Source organism: Canis lupus, chromosome 30, assembly GCF_048164855.1.
Source record: "Canis lupus baileyi chromosome 30, mCanLup2.hap1, whole genome shotgun sequence".
NCBI classification, from domain to species: Eukaryota; Metazoa; Chordata; class Mammalia; order Carnivora; family Canidae; genus Canis; species Canis lupus.
The window spans coordinates 25818148-25841736 of record NC_132867.1 but is presented as its reverse complement, the minus strand read 5'-3'; the positions used below and the strand labels follow the sequence as shown (position 1 = coordinate 25841736).

Below are 23589 nucleotides of genomic sequence, written 5' to 3'. Positions count from 1 at the left end.
GAATGAGGTGCTGGGAGTTGTCTGCAATGCCAGCTGTCAACTTGTCATGTGAGACAATGGGATCTGCAATTGGACGCAAGCATACAGAGCAAATACCCAGAAACCTGGGGCGTGGGTGAGAAGGAAATGGCAATAGTAAACTTCCTAGTCCACCAGCTGAGACATCAGCACTGCAGCCCCCCCACCCCCACCCAGACCCACAACTGGATCACACAGGAAGGGCAGTCACTGATGGGGTTGCAGTGACATGCTCTTGTCTAGCACATAAGGTTCCATTTACCTCTGGGCACTGGAACATTAGGAGTGGCCTGAAGAGTATTTCCAGATCCTCTTGGCTACTGGCTACTGACTGAGGGGACAGTCGCAAGATACGCGTGAGAAATAAGTTAGAAAGGAGAAAGGAAAGGATGGTAACAGTAGTAGTACAAGGTCTAGGACTTACTGATTTGGGGTACCATTAGTAAATCAGATCAGTTCTAGAGCATATCTGCACTCCATCAAGACCAAGTTTTCAAATGCTAATTAGCCTTCATTAAATTAAATTAGATGCAAAAGGAATCGGATTTAAGAAGACAAATTTTTTTAATTAAAAAACTTGAACGATAAAACCAGATGCAACACCACTGCAGCTCACTGCTCACAGACACATTAACTCATTAACTTCTTTCTTGAGCAAACATTTGTTGTGAAAATAACATACGGTAGACATTGTTCTAAGTACCAAAGGACAAGACATGCAGAATTATTCTAATGGGGTGAGGGCCACAGAATTAGTAAGAAAAATACAAAATGATTCCAGGTATTGATTGTCATGGGAGGATAATAAAGCAGAGCCATATTATAGAGATTGACTGTGGAGGGGAAGTGCGGTGACTTCTTTAAACAGAGTGATCAGAAAAGGCCTTTCCCAGAAGGGGTAGTTTCTGACTTCTACCTGAATGGTGGGAAGGGGCTAGCAGGGGAAGAGAATTCCAAGCAGAGAGCTAAGTAACATCCGCTGCTAGGGCTCAGGCATGTCTGGGCATGTTTGATGAACAGGCTTTCAGGTCCAAGAGTTCCTAGTTTCTATGATTTAATTTGCCCATAGCCAAAGAGAAAAGAATAATGACCCCCCAAAAAAGACAGAAGCATTGAGGAAGGCCAGTGAAGTATCTTATCCAGCCTGAATCCAGAGACCACCATCTGAGATGAATGAAAAGATCTGCTACAGGCCAAAGATGGAGGATTGTGCTGTTTTCACAAGGGGCTCACAAGACACAAAAGAACAATGGTGTAGGTGTTAGGAGTTAGGCAGTTAGGTAGGGTCCCCAACAAGAAATATGGAGTCAGGACAGCTAAAATAAAACAGTGCTAACATTCTGCTTTGCAGCCTTTGCAGAAATGACTTCTGCAAAAATGTCCTAAAACAAGGCAACTAACCACAAAGCATAAGTCCGTATAACAGGCAAGGGGCATAAGGCATAAGCCCATCAGCCCAGAGACATTAACCTAATGGGTAGACAGATATGTGACCACAGCCCTGATTGGCACGACTCAGCACACTCTGATTGCTTAAGATAATTCCACAAACAAGCTCATAAAAACCCTCTCAGGCCCCTTTCCCTTTCTGGGAGCTTTATATTTTTGCTCAATAAAATTTGCTTTGCTGCATGTGGTTTACCTCTTCACTCTTCAAAGCGGCATGACCAAAAACCAAGGGCAGTAAAGGCAGAGAAATCCTGCAACAGAGGGGACAAAGCACATTCCAGAGCACAGGAGGGGCATATCCCCTATTTCTTTAAGAAGCTCAGTGTGGTTCAGGCCCATTGTGGATAAAAGGGAAAAGAACACCATTTTGACACTTTGAGGGTTGCAGAAAGTGCAGGTAAGCAGTACATTCATTGAGGGTACCACCATTGAGATGGTGGGAATTGCAAGTCTCCAAGAACCTTTGGAAAGAGGAGGCTCCTCAAATGAGCTAAGATGGAAGAACATGAGAAGAATGCTCATAAACATGTATTTGATACCCTACTCTTAGAAGGACTGGGGGTCTACAAGAGAAAAAGGGATTTAAGTTAGAAAAGAATGAGATATATTTCTAGCCATATTTCTAGCCATAAACCTCCTAGAACTTCACTTTCTTCTCTGAATCTTCCTTTCACGTTTTTGTGAAAATGTGTCTACCCAAGGGTACAGTTTTTCCTGCTGCCCTCTCTTGGAGCGGCTTTGACAACACTAGGTCTGGAGGTGGAGTAGGTGACCTCACTGTTCTTTGCTTCCCGTTTCAGACAATTCTCAAACAATTTTCCATTAACCTCCCTCTCTGCTCATAACAATAATCATCAGTGTTATGGACTGAATCATGTCCCCATCCCCCTCCCCCAAATATTCATGTGTTGAAGTTCTAACCTCCAGTAGCTCAGAATGTGACTGGATTTGGAGATAGGGTAATGAGTTCACTGGAGTGGGGCCTAATCCAATAGACTGATGTCCTTATAAGAAGAGCACATTGGACACAGACACACACAGAGGAATGACCGTATGAAGACAAAGGGAAAAGGCAGCCGTACACAAGCCAAGCAGAGAAGCTTCAGAAGAAACCAATTCTGTGGACATTTTTATTTCAGATGTCTGGAAAAATGTTGTTTAAGCCATCCAGCCTATGGTATGTGTTATGGCAGCCCTGGATGACTAATACAATCAGATACCCATCTTCCTTGCTGCTATTATCTACAGCCCTCTTTGATGATTTTAGTACTTGATTTAGTCCTGTTCTTCTCTCCTATGCAACCTCTGTCTTAATCCTTGGTGACTTCTACAACTACATGTGTGACCTTTCCAACACCTTGGCCTTACTCTGGCCCAGCCACCCACTCTCACAGTCACATCACAGATCAAGACTCCTGCATTGTAAGCTATTCTGTCTTTAGGGAGGCAAAGATGGATAAGAGCCTCCAAAGTCCTCAGCCAGTCACTCCTGTCCTCAGGCAATCTCCTGAGATTACTGTGGAGATATGCTGTAAACTACATGGCCTGCCACAGAAAAAATGCTAGGAGGCACTGCCCTAGATATTATCATTGCCAGTGCACCATTTACAACCTCACTTCAACAGTGACTTTTTCCCCATTCCATTCTCCCATTGTTGCAGCTCTCTTTCTCTAGTTATCTAAATCCAGAATATTTTTATCCCATTGCAAACTATGTATCATTGAACCTTCCAGAATAAGTATTTGTTGAATAAACAAATGGATTAATGAATTTTCTTTAGTATCTTCCTACTCCCCCCTTAAACCTTCCCTTCTCTCAAACTTATAAGATTGGATGAGACTATTTGTATTTCACTGAGGAAAATGTGACTTTCCTGATATAGAAAACACAAAGAAACTAATTTCTAATTTAAATCAGAGTCTGAGACACAGCCTGAGAGCTAGGAAACCCTTGATAGCACCCCTTTACCCCAGTCCCCCAAACACACATACACAGACCTCTTCTCACTCTCCACATCGTGGTTACTAAGAAGGCATGGCAACTTTATTTTTAGGGTTCTGTTTTTTTATTTTGTTTTGTTTTTTAGTTATCGTTCATCACAGCTGTCAACGAAAACATGCATACACTTGTCTTCAAGGACAGTGTGAAGCAACTGCTGATATTCTGCAGAGGGTCATCCATATGCTTTTCAAGGATTAGATGTGACAGTATATTTTGAAAAAAAAAATCCCACTCAATGTGGATAGGGAAAAGTTCAATAGTCTACAGAAAACATTACAATCTGCTCAGATGTCCTATTGTTACTCACCTACTATCTTCAAAAATGTATAACTTCCTCTCTTCTAAAGATTTATATATGTATCTTCAAACTCTCCTGCTCAACTAATTCCACTGAGGCATGAAATTGCAACTCTTGGCAAGCCTATCAGACATCACAATGACTGCGGTCTCCCTGCCAAGACCAATACTCTCAGTCCTCTACTTGCTGTTGACCAGAAGATTTCACCCACATGTCCACTTAAAAATCTGTCTCTTTAGCTCCCCTCATCTTACCTCCCACCTCTTCACAGTTACAAACTTATCTATTATTCTCATTGCTCTATTCCATTAACTCTTTTACTTTTAATTATTTAAAGTCAAGATAATATATGCCTTGTGAAGAGTATGTTCCCAAAATATCAAAAAGCATTATTGTATATCATTGTTCAGCCTACTGGGATTTTTTCTAAAGAATTTAATGTATGTTCTTGCCTCAGGGCTCTATGTATGTATCACTAAAACTATACATGGATTTATGGCTGTTATTAGCAGTTTGTTCATACTTTATAACACTTATTATTGTATATTATAGTCAACCACTTAGGTGTCTGTTCCCCCAACTGTTTAGTTTAGAACTTATTGTTTAATAAGTTCTTCAAGGGCAAGTACCAGGTCTTATTCATATTTATATCCCCAGAATCTGGCCAAGAGACAAGTGCCTAGAATAAGTTGAATAACGATTCGTTGAGTGGAAAAAGATGACAGGAAGTCATTTAATTTTGTGTGTATGTTTATGCAAAAAATAAACTGGCTGTTGAGTTCTACCCTCGAGAAAATAAATAAATAAATAGGATAAAATTCTATTTCAGGAATATTTGAAAGAGACCTATAACCAAAAATATGTCATTGCAGAAGTAGAGAAGCAATCACATGGCAAAACTGCAAGGCCACCAAGAATAGAACAAGAAATATCAACTTGCCAAAAGAACACAATACGTAATTCACATTCAAATCACTATTCTTGAGGTCAAAACATTTCTCTTCTAGTTTATTTTCATGCTCTCTCTTTCTCTCTCTCTCTCTCTCTCTCTCTATATATATATATATATATATATACACACACTATATATAGTATACTAAATAAATATACTAAATATAGTAGGAAGATACCATATATATGTATATATATACATATATATATATGCTTCACACATACACACATGTGCATGCATATGTACTCTCCTAATTTCAAGCCCATCCTTCATTTGAGTTATAAAATTATATCCAACTATCTCAAGTCATTATGGGAAGAAAAATAATTGATTTCATTAGTTAAGCAATGGATTATTTTATTTTTTTAAAGATTTATTTATTTTAGAGAGAGAAAGTGTGCAAGCAGGGGTAAGGGCAGAGGGAAAGGAGCAGACTCCACACTGAGCACGGAGCCCAACACTGGCTCCATCTCAGGATCCTGAGATCATGACTTGAGCCAAAATCGAGTTGCACACTTAACCAACTGAGCCACCCAGGCACCCTGTAACTATTTTAATAGCCAACCCTATCTAGTCAATTTGTTAAGAAGCAGTTACCAATTATAATGAATTGTTTAGATCAGTTTAATCATTCAGTCATTATTTTATTTTTCTGTAGTTTATCTGGGAAGAGTTTTATTTATCCCTCCCCCCAATCATAACTGATTCTTTCCTGTGCATTACTGCTCATTCACCACCCACTATCTGAGAGAATTGAAAACTGACAATAATGCAAACCTTATAGTGACTATGTAGGAAAAAGACTTGCTGAAAAGACACAATCTCCTATGTGAAAAAAAAAAAAACAGTAATAATTGAAGTGAAGGTGGTTATTTCCAATTTTGATGGTCTAGGCATGCACATAAGCCCACAAAGAGCTTTCATTAGTAATCACCACATATTGAGACACCTTGGTAAGAAATGGAAAAATCTATTGTGAAGCTGCCCAAATGTAACATTATGGGTAAAGAATGTTTAGGTTCTTTGTTTTGAATAAGAACATACATACTCTGGTATAAGGTCTGCATGGAAAAGCAAATCTTTAAATTGCCCAAAACCAATGAAGAAATCAGGTACAATGAATGGAATTTGGGGAAAGAAACTAAACTATTTTATAATGTATTGTTCAGACAGTCCTTTTCATTATTTCCAAAATGTAATTAAAATTTACTTATATTTAAAAAATAAATAAATAAATACATTTACATTTATTAGAGCTTGAAATGGATTGAGGTTGGGATCCCTGGGTGGCGCAGCGGTTTGGCGCCTGCCTTTGGCCCAGGGCGCGATCCTGGAGACCCAGGATCGAATCCCACGTCGGGCTCCCGGTGCATGGAGCCTGCTTCTCCCTCTGCCTGTGTCTCTGCCTCTCTCTCTCTCTGTGTGTGTGACTATCATAAATAAATAAAAATTAAAAAAAAAATTAAAAAAAAAAGAAATGGATTGAGGTGACTTTAACTAAAAATGACATAACTTATTCAATTCATATACAGTGATTTAGAGTAAAGAAAGATTTATGAATATTACTATTTTAAGAGACAAGATGTGTTTTAAAAATGTAAGCCAGGAAATAAGATGTGATTTGACATTTTATTACTAAATGGGATAGATTGTTTATGGAAAATATTGGTGGAGATGACCCAGTTAAATATATTCTCCTATAAAGCCCAGCTACATATCCTAGTATGACACACTCTAAGAAGTCCATATATACTTAATCCAAAAATAAGCACTACCATGCCAAAAAAATTTACTTTATCCAAAAGCAACCCAGTATAAAATTATTCATATCTTAGGAAAGGGTCACTTCATGCCAGTCAGACTTTATATATATAATGTAAAAGCAGATTTTTTTTAGGCAGAACTCAAGAGAGTTTGGAATACACATTCTAAAAAGAAAACACTCTTCTCCAGACTTAAGAAGTGAGTTGAGTCACACGCTGGCTTTCCCTATTCCCAAAGAAGCACTGGAATCCATTTTGGGTCAACATGTAAGATTTCCATCTTGAACTTATTTGTCTTTTACAGTCTACTTAGTGAAACTGGAGCTGGGGGAAGTGCCACCTCCAGACATGTCTTTTCCCCCACATCTCTTGTTAGAATAAATCATTGAGACTGGAAAATTAGCAAGAACGTTTTCTTTTGGTGTTCACATGATTATGGCTGGTTCCATTGCTTTTTAACTGATATTCTTGCTTCTCTATTTCCTAAGAGGGGAATATATTCAATGCATTCATTTTGTGACAAAACTTCCCTCCCCCAGAACATTTTTCTCTGCTGGCAACCTTCCTGGAAGCTGGAGAATTCACAAGAAGTAGGTTTTCTTAGTAGCCTAATCACAGCCTGGAAAGACGTATGCTAATGTTTTCACCATGCTTCATCTACCTCACACAACATTATACAGATTGATTTTAGTAGGAAAATCACTCCAAAACTGGAGTTGGAAATGGAGTTATGAAAACAAATAGGATTTTTTCTTCACTCTTTAATGTCTTCATTGATATGACCTCTAAAAAAAGAAGGTGTAGGAGAAACACGAAATTCCACCTTCATATATACAAAATACCCTGATTTGAAACAATGCTGGCATTCATCCTTTGGAATTTTTATTAATAGTTAATAACATTATAGTTTGCATTTATGTAGTACATTGTATTATTCCAATCTATTGTTCCAATTTATTCTCACAACGAGCTATTGAAGAGACTAAGTCAAATGTTTTTATTTATAAATCAGAAGCTTAAATCTCCCAAATTCACTCAAGTTCTCACTAGAATAAAACTAGAACCTGGAGCCATGGTTTCTGAAATGCTTATTCTCTATCACCAAGATTCATTGTTATTTGGACAAATACTAACTTGTCATCTCCAGAGAAAACAACAGACAATGCATTTGCTATGCACACAAAGTATTTTGAAAATATACATGTTCATTTATTTATTCATATTTCTGTGAGACTTTTTAAAAAATATTTTATTTAAATTCAATTTACCAACATACAGTATACTACCTAGTGCTCATCCCATCAAGTGCCCTCCTTAGTGTTCCTCACCCAGTTACCCCATCCCCCCACCACTGTCCTCCCCTTCTGCAACCCTTTGTTTGTTTCCCAGAATTAGGAATCTCTCATGGTTTGTCTTCCTCTCCAATTTTTCCCCACTCAGTTTCTCTCCTTTCATTCTGAGACACTTTTAACTAAGCTCTTGGAGATTCATTTTTCCAATATTACATATAATCAACTATCAAGCCATACAGATAATAAACATATTTTTGAAAATTATATAAGGCTTTATGAAAATATTATCATACACACTTATAGACATCTTTTAAAATATATAACACATATTCAAGAGAAGAAATTCAGATACATTTATTATATTAAGTTCTAATCACAGTACTAATATTAAAATCTGTAGTGGAAGGAAGAGAGGGAGTGAGGGAGGGTGGAAGGGAGGGATAGCCTAAGCCTGCTGAACCCACTAGGCTTTTTCCAACACCCTAAACTTAGAGAAAGTTGAATTCTGAATTCAATACAGTCTGGAATGGATGTGTTGAAGAGCCTATCAGCTAAATCAGTATTAGACTGTGAGTGGTAAAGAATACAGCATGCAGTTGTGCAAATAATTTATTTTTATCTCACAGAAAAGAAAAACAGAAGATGATTCAGGGCTGGTGTACTTGTATAAATATTAACAAGGGGCAAGACTCTGTCTATGTGTCAGCTCTACTATCTTTAGTGTGTGGCTACTGTCCTCAGAGTCACAAATTGGCTCCTTGGCCTACTAGTATCATTTGTTCATTCCAAGTAAGAAGAAAGAGGGGGAAGAAAAGGCAAATAGCTTCTTCTAGTGAGATTTCTATATCTCATCAGTCCTCACTCTCAATGCAAGGGAAACTGGCTATCTAAATATTCCCCTTTGAGGCCTTTATAATACAAAAAGGCAATGAAAACTGGTGTAGGTGAATGAATAGTAATCTCCCATAGAATGCTATACTGAAGGCCTTTGTCAAAGAGGAAAGATGGAAACAAATCCTCAAAAATAAGTCTAGAATATAGTGAGAGAAGGGAAATGAATACAGAAGCACACAATGAAAATTTTACAGGGTGACTGTTGTTTTTTCTCTTTGACATTGTAAAACCTTATAAATTAAAATAGATTCAAGTAATATTCAAAGTGAGGAAATCTCCAGCAAGCCCATATAAGTGCATATTATGTTCTTGATAAATATTTATTGACCAACTGAATGGATGGATCATAGTCTTTTTTCTTCCTTTGCAAATGTCAATTGCTTATTTAAGTTAAAGTTTTTATTATGTTATTCATGTTTGAAAGTGAATTCCTTGAGTTTAGCTCTTTCTGGTGAAAGGTAAAAGCTTGATAGCATACTTTCAATACTGATCACTAGAATTAAATCTGAAACCTACTCTTACATAAGCCATTAGTTTTAGCATTTGAAGTCTAGAGAGAAACACATTATTCCTTTGTCTTATTCCTTGATGAAACATTTCTAGAAAATAGATGGTCACAAAATCTCCATTGCCTGCATCACTCTTCACTTTACTTTTAATTTCCTTTAAAATAAATGAAGCAGTAACTTTATAATATATCAAGTAAAAAAGTAATGTTGAGCTTTTGAAATTCATTGGACAGAACATTTTTTTTTTTGTGGGAAGGACTTCATCCAACTGATCTCACTTGAGCTGTAGAAAATTAAAGTAGACAATTTAAAGTACTGGACAGAGATTCACTCTTTTTTACAGGAAAAGAAAATTATAGGCTGGGCTCAAGTAATAATCTAAACAAGATGGAAAATTTTTTGCTAAAAAAATAAAAAAGAGAAATTTTGAGTACATAGTATGATTTAATTCTCAAGAAAACAATACAAACTACATAATATTCTCCATTTCAGGAAATTGTTGTCCTAGAAGATAGATTTTTGAATGCTGAACAGGGCTATGTAATGATTCAATTCCATGTAGTCTGCATCTATTGCATTCCCACTTTATGGGTACAAATTGTCACAGGCTCCGGAGAAACAGACATGAAACTGCATGACCTCTGCCTTTACATTATTTATAACTTCATGAGAAAGAAAGGCAGATATAAACAACAACAACAACAAAAACCTGCAGAATGCTGTAAGGACTCTCATGGAGGCATCAAAAAGATAAATATAAATTAATATGCCTGTAGGACAAAGGAAGAGATCACAAAAAAGTTGATGGCCCCAACAATCTGGATCCTGGCACTGTACTTTTGTATAGTTCCGTCCCACACTGACTGATGATTGGCCTTGGTAACCAATAGACTACTGAAAAAGTGACAAGGTATGAGGTCCGAGAGTAGATTATAAAAGATATTTCTATTTCTGCTATTGTTTCTCTTCAGTCACGTACTTTGGAGGAAGTCAACTTCTGTGTTGCAGAAGTTCTATGTTGGTTGTAGACTACTCCTTACGGAGTAACTAAGGAGTAACTAAGGCCTTCTACCAAAAGCCAACATCAATTTGTTAACCATGTGGTCAAGCAATCCTCAGAGCAGAACTTCCAATGCCAAGCCTTCAAATTGACTACATCTTGACTTCAGTTGCATGAGAGACCCCGAGTTAGAATCACATAGCTAACCCGATCCCAAATTCTTGAACTATATGTAAGATAGGTGTTTATCATTGTTCTATGTCATTAATTTAGGGGTTAATCTGTTATGTGGCAATAGCACAACTAACTAGGTGTTAATGGATCAACTGGAAAGAGCTAGATAGAGTAGTAAAATTCATTCCAAGAATAGGAAACAGAGGGGTGCCTCGGTGGCTCAGCTGGTTAAGCATCTGCCTTTGGCTCAGATCATGATCCTGGGCTCCTGGGATCAAGCCCCATGTAGGGAATCCTTACTCTTCAGGGAGGCTGCTTCTTCCTCTCCCTCTTGCTTGCTCTCTCCCTGCTTGCTCTCTCTCTCTCTCTCTCTCTCTCAGAAAAATAAACAAAATCTATATAAGAAACAGAATTTGCAAAGGCACAGAGATGTGAAACAACACGATATATTTAGGAAATGAAGAGAGACTCAAAATGCAGTAGTAGGGGTATGTGGAGTGGCAGGTTAGAAGATGAGGCTAGGAAAGAAGAGGCATTTGTTGAGGTTATGAATACCAAGATGAGGAGCTGGGAGGTTTTGAAACTTCTAAGTGGTAGCAATCATCATCATCATCATCATCATCATCAACATGATTAGCACATATAGAGGGCTGACTGTATGCCAGGCACTCTTTTAAGCATTTTGCATAAATTCATTTAATCCTCATCACAATCCCATAAAATAGGCACTTACATCTTACAGATGTAGGTCCCTATCTTACAGAGTGGGAACCAAAGAACAGGAAAAGAGGGATGGAAGTTGAGAATTTTTCAAGGTAATGATTAACTTGATAGATGATGAAGAGAATGGCATTAGAGATAGACAGGAGGTACTAATGAGAAATGAGAGCACCTATCCACTGGAAGTCACAGTGAAGCTGAAGTAAAAGTATGGAGCCAGCGGACTAAAATGGAGGAAGTTATAGTTTCAGAAAGGAATCCAAAGAAAAGAGGGCGATTAGCATTGTGAAAAAGAGAGGAAACTATGAAGATATATATATAAACTATGAAGAGATTATATATATATATATATATATATATATATATATATATATATATATATATCAGGGAGATACAGAAGATTAAACCCAAGGCACAATGGAAGGAAAAGGAATCTCATAAACAAAAGGAAGAAGAGAAGGATATTCAAAGGAAGGAGGAGGGTAAGTTTAAAAGAGTACAAGGACAGGGTTGCCTGGGTGGCTCAGTTGCTTAAGCATCTGACTCTTGATTTCAGTTTAAGTCATATTCTCAGGATCATGAGATAGAGCCCAGCATCAGGCTCCATGCCCAGATTCTCTTACTCCCATCCTGCTTGTGTTCTCTCTCTCTCTCTCTTTCTCGAACAAAAACAAAAAGAAACCAAAAAAACCTTTTTGAATGCAGCAAAAACAGTCCTTTGAGGGAAGTTTATAGTGACAATCTACATTTAAAAAGATGAAAGATCTCAAAAACCTAACTTCACACCTTAGGGAATTAGAAAAAGAAGGACAAACTCAGCCCATAATTATCCAGAGAAAATGAATAATGAATATTAGGGTATAAATAAATCAAATGAGAATAGGAAAAACAACAACAAAATTAAGAATTGGATTTTTGAAAAAAATAATGCAAACCTTTAGCTACACTAAGAAAAAGAGGTCTTAAATAAATGAAATCACAAATCAAAGAGGAAACATTACAACAGACGTAAAAAGAAATAAAAGGATTCAGAAAGGCTGAATCCTTCAGCTTCAGAAATAAAAAGGATCATAAGAGACTATTGTGAATAATTATATGCCAATGAAATGGATAACCTAGTAGGAATGGTTACATTCCTAGAAACATACATTTCTATAAACCTATCAAAACAGAAGTAAGAAAAAATAGAAAGCACGAACAGATCAATAACAAATAAGGAGACTGAATCAGTAATGAGAAACCTCTCAACAACAACAACAAAAAAAACCCAGGATCAGATATCTTTACCAGTAAATTGTACCAAAGAATACCAATCCTTCTTAAATGCTTCCAAAAAATAAAAGAGGGAACACTTCCAAACTTATTTTATAAATCCAGATTACCCTGATACCAAAGCCAAAGAAACCACAAGAAGACTACAGGTCAATATCCCTAATGAAAATGCAAAAATCTTCAATAAAATACTAGCAAACCAAATTCAATATTGCATTAAAAGGACTACACACCAAGACTAAGTGGGATATAACCCTAGGATGCAAGCATGGTTCAACATATGCAAATCAATCAATGTGATACACCACATTAACAAAATGAAAGATAAAGACCACATGATCTAGATGCAGAAAAAGTATTTGACTACATTTAACATCCATTCATGATAAAAATCTCTGAATAAAATAGATATAGGTGGAACTTCACTCAACACAATAAAAGTCACATAGAAAAAGTCCACAGCTAATATCATAATCAATGGGAAAAAATCGAAAACTTTTTCCTCTCATATTTGGTACAAGGTAAGGATGCTCACTCTCATCATTTCTATTCAACATAATTCTGGAAGTCCTAGCCAGAGCAATTAGACAAGAAAAAGAAATAAAAGTTATCCAAGTTAATAAAAGAAGTAAAATTACCTGTTGCAGTCAACATGATCTTGAATATAGAAAACTCTAAAGACTAAACGACAAAAAACTATTAGGACTATGAATAAATTAATTGATGAAGAACATTTAAAAAGACATACATAAGTGTGAAAATGTATTGGAAGAATTAATTTGTTAAAAAGTCCATACAAAATTATACAAAATTATCTACAGATTCAATGCAACTCTTACCAAAATCCCATGGCATTCTTTATCAAACAAATAGCCAAAGCAATCTTGAGTAAGAAGAACAAAGCTGGAAGTGTCACACTCCTGGATTCCAAAATATATTACAGAAGTCAAAATAGTGTGGTACTGGCATAAAAATATATAGATTAATAAAACACAACAGAAAGCCCAGAAATAAATCCACACATTTCTGGTCAACAAGAGTTCCAAGAACACACAATAGGGAAAGGATAGTCTCTTCAATAAATGGTGTTTGGAAAGTGGATATCTACATGCAGAAGAATTAAACTGGACCTTTATTGCACATTATATACAAAAATCAATACATAGTGAATTAAAGAATTAAATGTAAGACATTAAATAATAAAATTAGTAGAAAGAAACATAGGGGGAAATCTTCTTGATATTGATCTTGGCAACCATATTATGGTTATGACACCAAAAGCACAGACAACAAAAACAAAAATAAACAAATGGGATTATACCAAACTAGAAAGCTTCTTCACGACAAAGGAAACAATCAACAAAATAAAAAGGTGGCATATGGAATGAGAGAAAATATTTGCAACCATATATCTAATAAGAGGTTAATATGCAAAATATATAAGTTGGACAACTCAATAAAAAATGCAAATACTCTAATTAAAAAGTGGGCAATTGATCTTAACAGACATTTCTCAAAATAGTACAAATGGCCAAAAGTACCTGGAAAGGTGCTCAATACCAGTAATGAGAGAAATGCAAGTCAAAACCACAATGAGATATCACCTCTCACCTATTAGATGGCTATTACCAAAAAGACAAAAAAATAACAAGTATTGGTGAAGATATGGATAAAAAGGATCACTTGTGCACTGCTCGTAGGAATTTGAAGTGGTGTGGCGGCCACTGTAAAGAATAGTATGGAAGCTCCTTAGAAAATTAAAAATAGAACTACCATATGATCCAGCAATTCCATTTCTGGGTACATATCCAAAGGAATTAAATCTGGGTTTCAAAAAGATATCTGTACTCCCATGTCCATTGGAACATTAATCAGAATAGCCAAGACATGGAAACCACCTAAATGTCCAGAGAGAGATAAATGTTTAAAGAAAATGTGATAATACAGCAGAATATTATTCAGTCATAAAAAAGAAGGAAAATTCTGCCATTTACAACCTGGATGAATCTGAAGAACATTATGTTAAATGAAATAAGCCAGATACTGAAAGACAAAAACTACATGCTCTCTCTTATGTAAAATCTAAAACAGTTGAACTCATAAAAGCAGAGAGTAGAATGGTGATTGCCAGGGGCAGGGAGTAGGGAGCAATGACAGATGTTTATCAAAGGGTACAAAGTTTCAATCGCACAAGATGAATAAGTTCTGGAGATCTATTGTACAACACGGTGACTATAACTAACAATACTATTGTATACTTGAAGTTTGCTAAATGGGTAAATCTGAAGTGTTTACCCTCAAAAGAAACACCAAAAAAAAAAAAAAAAGCACAAAAAGAAAGAAAGTTAAAGAAAGAAAATGCTAACTATATGAGGTGATGGATATATTAATTAGCTTGAATTTCGTGATATTTCACAATGTATACATATACTAGAATATCAAGTTGTACACGTTAAATATATATACAATTCCTGTGTGTCATTATGCCTCAATAAAGGTGAAAAAAAGTACCACATTCTTAAGACCAAGCTTAGTATTAGGATAGGGTTACCTGCCCATGTCAATCTTATAGTTAATTTGATAAGGTAAAATCAGAGTGATAGAATAATAGAATCAAATATGAAATACAGGGACATCTGGGTGGCACAATCAGTTAAGCATCAGACTCTTGGTTTTGACTCAGGTTGTGATCTCAGGGTGGTGAGACTGAGCCCTGCATTGGGCCCTACACTCAGCATGGAGTCTGTTTAAGACTCTCTCTCACTTTCCCTCTGCCCCTCCTTCCCACATGCTCTCTCTCTCTTTTAAATAAATAAATAAATAAATAAATAAATAAATAAATAAATAAATCTTTTTAAAAAAAACAATAAATATTAAATACAGAATTACTCCTTGTAAGATGGGTAAACCTTTCAATATGCATAGTTAATATTCAATCTAGAGGTTTATCACTTAATGCTGAATGATACCAATAATAGCAAATATTTATTATAAGGCTTACTGTTGTTATAATAAGTAAGGAATATGTCCATAACCAATAGTCAATGTGTAGAAGATTTGGTTTTTCACAAGAAGACTCTTCACTTAAGGATATTTTTAGGGTAGCTATAAAATGATCATATCACCTCACTTTTTGACAGGTTCTCAGGGAAAACTCCCTCTCTGAATGGAAGCTAGGATTTTTGTCACCTTCCCCCTGGGAATTCTCAGTAACTTTGTTTGTATTTTACAAGATGCTTTAAACTCCCAGAAGGAAAAGGTGTTGTGAAATCACTATTATTATCCAGCTCATGTTTTCATCTGTGTTTATTTCTCTAAGTCCTAATGATACTTTCTATAAAAGTCAACCACAGAATGTTACCTTCAAGTGTTAACAAACCATTAAAAGTCACCCTGAATTGCTGCTGAAGTGAAAGAAAAGTTCAGCAAAAAGAAAAGGTCATCTGGAAAGAAAATCAGAATGAATACACTTATTAAAGACAAGCATGCTCAAGATGTTGTTAAGTAATCATCCATTGACCTAATTTGTCACCTTTATAGGGAGGTTCATCAAAAGTCATGCATCTTGATTGCATAATCTTATAGAATCAGTATGAATGGGGCCAGCACTAGTTCCCTGAGGTACCCTGAATCTCAACAAAGTTCATCAACAACAAAGTTTCAAGTTCTTCATTTCATCCTCCATCCACCCACACAGTTTGCATATCTTACTATAGTACTTATAATTTTGCATTGCAATTGATCACGTTCTTTTCTGTTTTACCTACTTTTCCTTAAACTCATCCAAGGAACTATAAGGTATAAGGACTATACCTTAGTCATTTTGAATCATACTTAGTACCTAGCAGAGTTCACAATGAAAGAGAAAAAATATTCTAATACTAAATTACTCAATTGATCACTTTTACCCAAAGATCGGTAATTGCCTAACATATGTCAGCTCTAACTTTAATTTGAAACTACCTTTCTGGGGATGGCTGTGTGGCTCAGCGGTTGAGCATCTGCCTTCAGCCCAGGACGTGATCTTGGAGTTCAGGATCGAGTCCCACATTCGGGCTCCCTGCATGGAGCCTGCTTCTCCCTCTGCCTATGTCTCTACCTATCTCTCTGTCTCTCATGAATAAATAAATAAAACCTTTAAAAAAAAAACTACCTTTCTAAATGTGAAAGACAAAAGTCAAAATTAAGATGGAAAGTAGTGCTAAACAAAAAACAAACTAAATGAGTAGCCCCTGGAATATGCTAAGGGGTGCCTGAAACCCACTGATGGGTCAAGAGCTCCTTCCTATCATGGCCTCTAGGTTAACATGTTCCATATTATATCAAATATGTTAATTTACACAGCACTGGATTCAGTTTCATGTGCCTTACTCAATCTTTGTATCCCCAGTGCTTACCATAACTGTCCAAATTAGTAAGCTACTGAAATTTCCAGTCCTAAGACTTAATTTTCTAAGAAAGATAAAGGTCTTTTTTTAAAAAAAAAAGATTTTATTTATTTATTCATGAGAGACACAGAGAGAGGCAGAGACACAGGCAGAAGGAGAAGCAGGCACCATGCAGGGAGCCTGATGTGGGACTCGATCCTGGAACCCCAGGATCACGCCCTGGGCCAAAGGCAGACGCTCAACCACTGAGCCACCCAGGGATCCCAAGAAAGATAAAGGTCTTAAGAAAATGGATGAATCTTACATATTATGAGCCATATTTAAAGAAATATCTTCCTTCTCTTCCTCTTCTCTCAGGCATAATAAGCTCATTCAAGTTTCTGTTCAATTCCCATCTCCTCCAAGAGGGCTTCCCAGATCACTTTCTTTAGAGCAGCTTCCTCTCGGTACCTCTTTATCCTTTCTTCTATTTTTAGCCTCTCTGCTGAACTTTGCACTGTATGAATTCATCTTATCCATCTGTTTATGGTTATCCTCCTTTTTCACACCAGAACGTAAGTTTTCTGTGAGCAAGGCCTTCATCTGCATGGTGTGCCATCGTATACAGCATCTAGAACAAACATGCTCAAATCTGGCTCATATTGGAAACACAGATAGATGTCCAGGCCCGACTGAGAACAATTAAATCAGACTCTTTGGTGCAAGACACTCAAGCATCATTGCTTCATCTTGTTGTAAATTTGTAGCCACGTTTGAGAACCACTGACTTAGAACATAATAGAAGATTAAGAGGTATAAGAACAATTGACTAGAGCTCACTGCTCCTCACTCAGTATCTAATTTTTATATAGGAAACATCCTTAGTTTTAAAGCCACAGCTGTAACCCTAGATAGCTGTCTTGGAGACGATGGCATCCTTTTACTGCTTGCTACTGGAAAAGCTACTCTTATTGGTCAGTAGTAGATTCTCTGTTTATTAAGGACAGTGCATTGTGGAACCAGAATGAGTAAAGGCAATCCTTGGAAAATTTTGAAGATAAAGAGTCCTATACATGAAAATGGATGGATGTGACAAGGGAACCAGTCAACACAAACCAGCCATACACAGATTTTGAAAAATGAGAGATGTCAGATATCCAGACAAAGCAAATACACAATATCCCAAATCACCATAAAGTGAAATATTTTGAAAATATTCTTGAAAATATTTGTTTTACTCTGCCTTCTCTCAATCTATAAACTCCTCATGCAGCTCTCAGAGGAGGAAATTTTCAGAATGATTCTATCTTGCCCTTCAGTGAGCTTCTTGGGTTGGATGGATTTATTCCTGCATTTTGTATGTTACTTCATCACCCATTCACACTCTCAGCCAGTTGTAGAAAAAACATTAAAAATTCTATCAATTCTGACACTAAGAGACAGTCGTGTTCTCCCTTTGGGCAATCCACATTTTTCTTTAACCTTCCTATCAGCCATGGAATAGCCAAAACAATAAGCTGGTTGAAAAGATTCACTCAATTTATTGGAAGGGAGACTTTTCTTTTCTTCACAAAATTGTGTTCCCTCCATCCTAGCCTGATGCCAGGCCATATGGATTTTGGTTAAGTATCATTTTATCTGACTTCTAGTCACTAACATGCCAGAAGTAACAACTAGGAATAATAGTTATTTAATAGGACCAACAACACTTCAGGGCCAATACATACATAGAATCAACTTTGGGTTAAATATTATTGGCGAAACTTTTTTTCTAAGGTAAGGATGATGTATTTGACTCTACATAATACTCAAGAAAATAAGAGATAGAAAGGAATCCTATAGTTTAAGAGAGATACCAACCAATCGATCTTATTTAGAACCCAATTCAAATAAACTGAAAAATAATTTTTAAATTCTATAAGACAACTGGGAAAATGTGAACACTGACAAGATATCTGATGATGTTAATGAAATATGTTTTTGTGATAATGGTATGGTTGCCTCATATTTGAGTCCTTTTCTTATAAAAATACATACTGAAATATTTACAATAAGAAGATACATCTGGGAATTGCTTCCAAACAATCTAGAAGTGGGAATGGATAGGGGACTGATAAAACAAGAATGACCATATATTAGTAAGTACAGAACTAGATAATTAGCAAATGGGATTTAATTTACTCCTCTGCATGTGTATATGCAGATAATAGATATGTATATGTCTCTATACTTTTACTTTTTTATTATGGTAATTTTAAAGTAATATATGTATATATTTCAATGCATATGTATATTTCAAAATCCCCATGATATACATGAATATACCGTACAATGTGTATAATATATAATGTATATGCTGTATATATAATGTATAATACATACATATATGTATATTTTCAAATATATGTGTCTTATTTATTTATTCATTTGAAATGCCCATAATAAAAGTTAGCTTTAGGATAATTTTTTTATTATGGGAATTTTTATGAACATTTTCAAATGTGTATATATGTATATAAAATTCCCATAAGTAAAAGGGGAACAACCAAAAAAAAAACTCCAAAAAATAGTAAAGCCAAAGATTAGAACAATTAGATATTGCTTGGTATAGTAATGCCAGAAGAAGAGAGTACATACATAATGTATATAATAAACGTTGATATTTTTATGCCCCACTATAATATCATTGAATGAAAAATAGACTTCAGTCCAGAACAATTCTAATATCTTATCAAAGGACATTTAATTCTGAAGAGCAACAAAGAGTCTTACTATAAAATACTCTGCCACATTGAGTAAGAGTGTAAGGCATTCTATTTAAATATTATGCTGTTCTTTTTTAAAAAAAGATTTTTTTAATTTATTTACTTGAAAGAGACAGAGCATGAGTGGGGGAGGGGAGAAGCAGACTCCCCGCTAAGCGGGGAGTGGGACTCAATCCCAGGACCCTGGGACCATGACCTGAGCAGAAGGCAGATGCTTAACCAACTGAGCCACCCAGGCGCCCCTATGCTGTTCTTTTAAAATAAATGTCCCTTTACCATTCATTCCTTCAATAAATATCCTTCAGAGTCCATTACATCCCAGAGAGTGGTCTAGGTGTTGGGAGGCACCAATAAATTGTATGGTCTCTGTTATGAGGTTGCTTATAGACCATGGGATAAAAACTATTGAAAAGATAAACAAATACATAATTGAATTTGTGAAAAGTGCTATAAAATAAAAATAACAATATATTTATTATATAGGGATATCTGTTGTATGGGAACATATCACAAGACCACTTTATCTCTTTTGAATGATGGTGATGGTGGCAAATAGGTCACAGAAGAAGACTTCTCTGAGTCTTGCTCTTAATAGGAATGGGAAGTCAATGCAGACTTTTAAATAGATAAGACTTGATCAGTTTTTATTTTTATAAACTAACGTATGCCAGTAGAACATAGGGGATAAGTACATGATAAATCCCAGTTTTGCCTCTTAGTAGTTGTGTCACCTCTGGTGTCCACATCCTTAAAGTAGTAAAACAATAATTTCTTCTCTGAGGATTATATCACGGATTAAATCAAATTATCCAGAGCAAGTGCTCAAAAATATTACCAATTTTTAGCACATGAGAAAGAAATAAGATGGGAACTTGGACCAGTTTGTCAAATTCCAAGGGTCTGATTTGATGATGGAAGAAAAAAACCACATTTCCTTTCCATTAAGTATGCCTTTTTAAAACCAATAATTGACTTTTGAAAGTCTGTAAAACTATAACCCATTTTTCAAAATAAAAATAGTCAATTTTCAAATTGATGATGAATGTAGAATATTCCCATGTTAAAAGATTAATAACACTTTTAAAGAATCTATTTTATGTTCATATGCTATGCTCAGTGCTCATTTACAAGGATATCAATTCATCTAAAATGCATTAATAACATCAAAGTATTCAACGATAGCAATATTTTTCTAATTTCATCATCAAGTTCTGTCATGTCCAAAGTATGAAAATTACAGCTTTGCTAAGTTAGGAATTAGCTTGATTTTGAGTCCTACTTAAATATTTCATTCTGCATCATTCAAACAATTCCAGATTTTTATAAATCCCCAAATTTTTCATTTAGTCTATCTCCATTACCAATGTTTAAAAAAAAAAAAGACCCATATTATTCACCAATTTTAGTTGCTGTGAACTTCATGACAAGACCAAGAACTGTTATTCCTTTGTTTCTTAAAAAAAAAAAAAAAAAAAAAAAAAAAAAAAAAAAAAAAGGTTTGGCAAATGTTAAAATTGCTCTTCCAATAAGTTAGCTATGTGTAGAACTTAGTTTCCTTATTTTTGTTTTTCCTGTGTACTACGTTCCAGTGTTGGCCAGTCATATATACCTAAAAATGAAGAGCAAAGATGAACTATTCTGGTCACTACTGCCTGGGGCTTTCACCAGTAGTACAGTGTTGTGCCCATGGCAGAGGCTGCTTAGAGACAAAAGAACACTATCCTGAAAGTGACTTTGAAATTGGTAGTTGTGTGATAGAGCATATTATCTGCAAGATAAAGATGGTTGACCAGACTAAGGGCTACAAATTGAGTGTCTATGGACCAGGTTTCACTGCAAGCCAAATCCATTGTTTTTTTTCCAGCCGACAAAATGCAGTATCGGCATTCACTGCACTTCCTAGTATATCATAGTCCTACTCCTTGCCTTTAACCTTTTAAAAATTAATAGACTTCATTTTTTGAATAGTTTTAGATGTACAGAAAAACTGACCAGATAGTACAGAGTTCCCATATATCTCCTGCACTCAGCCTCCCCTGTTATTACCATTTTATATTAGTCATGGTACATTTGTTACAAGTAATGAACCAATATTGACAGACGATTATTAACTAAAATCCTTAGTTTATTTGAATTTGCTTATTTGTTGCTTAATATCCTTTTTCTGTGCCAAGATCCATCCATGTATTAGATCACATTTTGTCATGATGTCACCTTAGGTTCCTGTGGGCTATTGACAGTGTCTTAGACTTTTCTTTGTTTTGATGACTTTGACAGTTTTGAGGAGTACTGGTCAGGTACCTTGTAGGATGTTTATCTATTGGAATCTGTCTGATGTTCTTCTCATAAATAAACTTGAGTTATGGGCTTTGGGAAGGAAAATCACAGAATATAGTGCCATTTTCATCGAATCATATCAAGGGTACCTACTATCAACCTGATTTATGACTCTTGATATCGACCTCATTACCTGGCTGAAGTTGTGTTTGTTAGGCTTTTCCACTATAAAGTTACTTTTTCCTCCTTTCTAACTTGAATACACTAGAGGGAAGTAACCGTGCAGCCTACACTTAATGAGTAGGTAGTTATGCTCCTGGTCCTCAAAGCAGGATACCCACATAAATTATTTGGAATTCTTCTGCGTGGGAGATTCATCTCTTCCTCACTTTTCAAATTTATTCAGTCACTTACTTATATCAATATGGACTCATGCAAATTTATTTTATAATTTGGATTATAATCCAATACTACTTTATTTTATTGCTCAAATTATTCTTGTGTTTGCTGTTTGAAGCTTTTTCAGTTGAATCCTGTCTTCCTTTGAGATAGCCCTCACAATAAGGTTTTTGGAATTTTCTTTAGCACTTTCTTACTTTCTAAGATGCTCATGACTCATGCTTTGTATTTCCTGTCCCAGTCCTAGAATCATCCATTTCTCCAACAGCCCTCATTCCCGTTATTGGATAATGGAATTAGAAACCAAGATCTAGTTGGTAGGTATGCTCATTGCTCCTAGGGTGTTGTTTCTTTTAGGTCCTGTCAGCTTATGGGGTCTCTTTTGGACTTTACATCTGACATGAGTCACACAGTCTGGCCACTGAAGGCATCAGAGTTTCCTTGACCTGGGATCTAGATTGTTTCTAAGGATCTTTTTTTTTTTTAAGATTTTATTTACATATTCATGAGAGACACACACAGAGAGAGAGAGGCAGAGACACAGGCAGAGGGAGAAGCAGGCTCCATGCAAGGAGCCTGACATGGGACTTGATCCTGGGATTCCAGGATCAGGCCTTGTGCTGAAGGCAGCACTAACCGCCGAGCTACCTGGGCTGCCCTCTAAGGTTCTTTCCAACTCTAATAGACTTGTTAGTATTCTCTCAAGGAAAGGATGGCCAAGGAGTTCTTTTTTTGTTTTGTTTTGTTTTTGTTTTTTATATTTTATTTATTTATTTATGAGAGACATAGAGAGAGAGGCAAAGAGAGAAGCGGGCTCCATGCTGGGAGCCTGATGTGGGACTCAATCCAGGACTCCAGGATCACTAAAGGAATGATCTTTCCCTGGACTGAAGGCAGACGCTTAACTGCTGAGCCATCCAGGCGTCCCCAAGGATTTCTTCTATTTATATTTTACCCCAGTCCATATCTGTCTCATCTCCACACAACTTCTAATGCAAAGTTTTCTAAGCTTAACACTACTGATATTTTGGACTGGATCATTCTTTGTTGTGAAGGGCTGTCCAGTGCATGGTAGGATGTGTACCCAAAGTGTCTACCCACCAGATACCAGTGGCACCACTATCCATTTTGGTGGAACAACCATAATTATCTCTGGACATTGTCAAATGTTCCCTGGGTTAAGAAACAATATCCTAGTGTGAAACATTCAGAACTTGTTGCCAAGGCTTTCTGACACCACAGCCTACCTGCCTGCCTAGACAGACATGTTCCCTGGGAACAGAGCCTGTACCACAATGAGTACTATACTAAACCATCCCCAATTTCCCACTTACCCCTATGATCCCAGGATTCTCATTTTCCTACTCTACCTTGGCCAATGACGGAAACAGCCTTGGCTGTCAAAGGCTCATTGTCTCTAACCTTTTGGCATTTGTCA

At 36.1% G+C, this 23589-nt stretch overlaps 1 long non-coding RNA gene across 9 annotated transcripts in view; it reads right to left on the bottom strand.

The window, feature by feature from the left end:
* The window catches only part of LOC140621525 (uncharacterized), a 461525-nt gene that overhangs the window by 268158 nt on the left and 169778 nt on the right, over window positions 1–23589 (bottom strand). The window lies entirely within an intron of this gene.